We start from the raw sequence: 4,891 nt of genomic DNA, 5'->3' as shown, positions 1-4,891 counted from the left end.
GTGTATGTGTGTGTGTAGGGGTGTGGGTGTGGATATGTGTGTGTGTATATGTAGTTGTGTGTAGGGGTATGTGTGTGGATATATGGTGTGTGTGTGTGTGTGTGTGTGTAGGGGTGTGGGTGTGGATATGTGTGTGTGTGTATGTAGTTGTGTGTAGGGGTATGTGTGTGATATATGGGGGTGTAGATGTATGGGTGTGTATCTGGGTATGTGGGTTGTGTCGGTGTGTTTCTGTGTGTGTGTGTAGGTGTATGTTTGAGTATGTGTGTGTTGGTGTGTTTGTGTGTGGGGGTATGTGTGTGTGTGTAGGTATGTGTGTGTGTAGGTTTAGATGTGTGTTTGAGTATGTGGGTGTGTGTTGGTGTGTTTGTGGGTGTGGGTATGTGTGTGTGTAGATATGTGTGTATGTGTGTGTGTCTGTATGCATATGCATCCAGTGCCTGTAGAGCCCAGAAGGGCGAGTCCAATCCCTTGGGACAGGAGTTACAGTTGTGCATTGCCACCTGGTGCTGGAACTGAACCCGGCCCTCCGCCTGAGCAGTAAGGGCTCTTTACAGTGGAGCTAGCTGTCCAGTCCCCAGAAGATCATTTCTATTCCTAGACGTTTGCCTAGGAAGAGAAACTGATTTAGTCTGGGGCATGATTCAAAAGAATGCACTCGGAGCTGGGCGGTGGTGGTGCATGCCTTTAATCCCAGCACTTGGAGGGCAGAGGCAGGCGGATTTCTGAGTTTGAGGCCAGCCTGGTCTATAGAGTGAGTTCCAGGACAGCCAGGGCTACACAGAGAAACCCTGTCTCGAAAAACAAAACAAAACAAAACAAAACAAAACAAAACAAAAGAATGCACTTGTGTCTGAGTCCAGAAATCACACCGACAAGCTCACAGGGAAATGGGTCTTAAACACGCCGAAACAGTCTGTCTTGGTTCCTTGGACATTCTGTGGATGTTTGGGGGAAACATCCCAGCATGCTTTACACCGGGTCAGCATGAGCGAGTGGTGTTATTTGCTGCCCTGCTCCTCCCCAGCTTCCCAAGCAGCTCCAGATGTGACGACCTTCATCCTGTCCATTTATCAGCAAGTGTCTGGTTTCACTGTGAGGGGCTCTTCCGGTTGCTGTGATCTGCTGTGTGTTATCCATCATCTCCTCTCTCTCGCTGCTTCCAGCCTTGTCAGTCAGCACGACGAATACTTCAGGGCTGAGCCTCTGCCCCCTCTGGAGCTTAGGAAGAACCAAGAGCTGGCACAGGGGGACCCCACTCTGCTCCTGCAACCATCTGAGTACCCTCACCTCATAATCTGCCTGGGTCCTGATTAAAAACCGCCATGTCCAAGAATGTCTTCTGAGCGACTGAAATGACAGTCTTCTAAAGCTTTTCTGCATCCTGCCCGAGTAAGAACACCGCTCTCACAACCCTTGCTGAGCGGCTGCCTGCGGATCTCCAGAAGTCTTTCATTAGGACACACTGCTGTCCTAGTGAGCTCTAGCTGTCTACCTGACAACAATCTAGAGTCTCCTGAGAAGGCACTCTCTACTGAGGGAGTGCTGAGAGCTGATTGACCAGTGGGTGTGTCTGCAGGATTATCTTGATTGCACATTAATGCAGAAGGGCCAAGCCCACTGTGGGCGGTTCCATTCCCTGAGCTGCTGGTTCTGGGCTGCTATATAAGGAAGCTAGCTAAGCAGGAGTCATTGAGGGAAGCACTGTTTCTTTCTGCTATACCTCCTGGAAGGAGTTCCCGGGTCAGAGGCAATGCTCTGCCAAATAGCAAGTAGACCTGCCTTCAGGCGCCTGCTTGACTTCCTGCCCTGACTTTTCTCAACAGTGAACTGTGGCCTAAAAGGCTAAGCCAAATCTCTTTCGCCCCTGAGTTGCTGCTGGTCACTGTGTTTGTCACAGTGACAGACGCAACCAAAACAGAGGGCCGGGGCATCAGCCTTGTTCTGGTGGGGCAGAGAGCCAGATGGGACCTGGCTACTGGGTGATGCTAAAGGAGGGGCCTTCCAGACCCAGCACCTCAGACCATCCCTCTGCCTGCTCCCTTTCAGAGATCAGGAGTTAAGGCCCACAGCCTGTTAGAAATGCAAATGAAGCCATACGCACAAAAGGAGATCTATTCTTGCACACAGCTTTCTCCGCTCTGAGAACATCACAATATTTACCCTGAAATCGTTCCAGGATTAGAACAGCTTGGCTTTCTGTGTTGACATCTATGATACAAATGGAACTAATCTGGGCGTGAGGAGGGAGATGTCCCCTGAGTCAGCTCCGTTCAGCACCTGACAGACAGACAGCGGTCACGTGGTGATACTGCTGTGAGCTCAGGCAGGGCTGAACTAATGGATGTAGGTGACTGGACAGGATGCAGGGTCATTGTCACAGAGATGACACAGACAGGAGAGGGGTGGAGGGATTCACCAGACAATGAAATGATTTGAAGTTCCGGTCTTGTCTCCCTAGAGGCTGTCATTTTTCAAGCTGCCACGGGGACGTTGGTGAATGTCAGTCGTCTGTGATGCTGCAATCCAGGGGCTGATGGCAGTCAGTGCATGACAACATGCCACCCGCTTGTTTTCCCTGACTAGGTCTCCACCTCACATTTGTCATGCGAGGAAGCAGAAGGGTGGTGGAGCCCACACTCCTGGTTCTCGTCATTTCCTCTGGCTTCTGGAGAGGCCTCTGAGGTGGGGGCGGGGAGAAGGGAGCCCCTGAGAATTGAACTCGGGACCTCTGGAAGACACAGGTCACTAGAGGGTCACCCCAGCTGGGTCAGGGCTGTCTACATCAGCACCCAGTGGGAGAGGATGCTACAAGGAGCGACATCAGTATCCTTTGCAAATCCTCCTGGACTCACATCAGCCACTGTTATTGCGGCAGCTGTGTCCTGGCTCTATCACAAATTTCCATGCAGATTGTTTTATGTCATACAAGCTGTGTGCATGATGGCCCCAGTTGTACAGGGGAGGTGAAATGTCTTGAAGCACCAGGATCAGCCTTGTCCCAGAAGGACATCTTGCTGATAGGACACTGTAAGGAGTCATTTCTTGTTATTGTGGTTGCTGTAACAAAATACCAAAGGCGAGTAACTTTGTAAAGAACGGAAGGTTACTTAGCTCACTGTTTCAGAGATTAAACAGTGTAGTTCTGGCTTCAGAGTGGCTCGGGTAAGAGACTCATGGAGTACAGGCATTCACAACAAGGAGAGATCATACTGCCAGATAGAAAACCAGAGGGACGCCAGGGTTCCACAGTCCCTCCAGTGAGAACACCCTGGTGGCCTGAGGACCTCCCAGCAGGCTCTACCACTCATAACTTCCAACACACAAACCCATGGAGACGAACAAACATGACAGTAGGCAGGAGTCAGCGCAAACACTTTGTTAGCTGTTATCTTCTGTAAGACTCAAGCTTTGGGGCTGGAGAGATGGCTCATTGGTTAAGAGCACTGACTGCTCTTCTAGAGGTCCTGAGTTCAAATCCCAGCAACCACATGGTGGTTCACAATCATCTGTAATGAGATCTGACACCCTCTTCTGGTGTATCTGAAGACCGCTGCAGTGTACTCATATGCATAAAATAAATAAACAAATCCTTAAAAAACAAACAAACAAAAACCAACAACTCAGGCTCCACGAGAGTAGGGAAGAGTGTGTGTGCACACTGTGTGTGTACATGAGTATGACTGTGTGTGCACATGGAGGACAGCCTGGGGTGCATAGCAGCCATGTTACTTTCTAGCCCCCAAGGAAAGTTGTATACATTTGTTTTAAGATTTGTTTTTATTTTTATGTGTAGGAGTGTTTTGTCTGCCTATGTTTGTGGACCACGTGTGTGCTTAGTACCCGAGGTCAGAAAATGGGGTCAGGTCCCTTGGAACTGAAGTTAAAGAAGGTTGTGACCTACAATGTGGGAGCTGGGAATTGAACCAGGCTAGGAGCAATAAGTGCTCTAACCACTGAGCCAACTGTCCAGCTTTTAACCGCTTCCAATAATTAGCACCAGTGACACCTGAATAGAAACAAGATGATAGCAAGACACAGTTACTGTTTCCCCCAAGGTGTATGCTGTGTCACCCAAAAACCTTTTCTCTTCTTTGCCCAAATAGCCTGGGGGACCTCTGCTGTCCCAGTGGTTTAGACTGTCCCTGAGAACCACTGTCATGTGTCTGATTGCCTGCCAGAGGTCCTCCAGTAGGGGCAGGACAGTCTAGCCTTAGGGCTATCAATCGTCACCTTGAAAGGGCTTTTTAATCACAGCTCCGGAGGCAGCCTGAAAAAGACATTGATCTTTGCCCACTAAGTCTTTGCCCGCTGAGCCTTAGCGTCAGGTGGCCTGCAGAGCCTGAGATAGAACAGGGCAGCTGCTCAGAGGTTAAATGCTCTTGGGATCCCGCTGTCCACTACATTGGCACTTTTAGCTCCTGGAAGTGGAGGGTGAAAGTGGGTGGCAGAGAGGTCCTTGCTTCATGTCTCCGCACCTGCTTGCCATCAAGCTGTGATGGTCCCGCACACGGCACACGGGTGTGCACTATAGTAACACCTTGGACGTTCCAGCTTGAAAGAGGATTTTCAGTCCACACACCACTGTTGGCCGGAGTTTGGGATTCCAAAGCCCTGGCAAGTGGCAGAATGTTCATCCCCCCAAAGCTTCCCTCGGGACTTGGGAGAGGGAGGGAGAAAAAAAAAAAGATGTGGGGATGGAAGGGATGAAAAGTTCCTTTCTTCCTCAAATTGGAACCACACGTCAGATGAAAATAACGTGGCTTGGAGGTTTCGATAAGATAGAAGAGAAAATTGCTGGAGATGTGTTCAGGGCTGCGTCTGGCTTCTTATCTTCTCCTGCCCCTGTCAGTCCAAGACAGTGTTTTCTGCTGATGAGAAAGCCTGGAAG

The sequence above is a fragment of the Mus caroli genome, chromosome 11 (genome assembly GCF_900094665.2).
Source record: "Mus caroli chromosome 11, CAROLI_EIJ_v1.1, whole genome shotgun sequence".
Taxonomy (NCBI): Eukaryota; Metazoa; Chordata; class Mammalia; order Rodentia; family Muridae; genus Mus; species Mus caroli.
Note: the sequence above shows the minus strand (reverse complement) of the source record.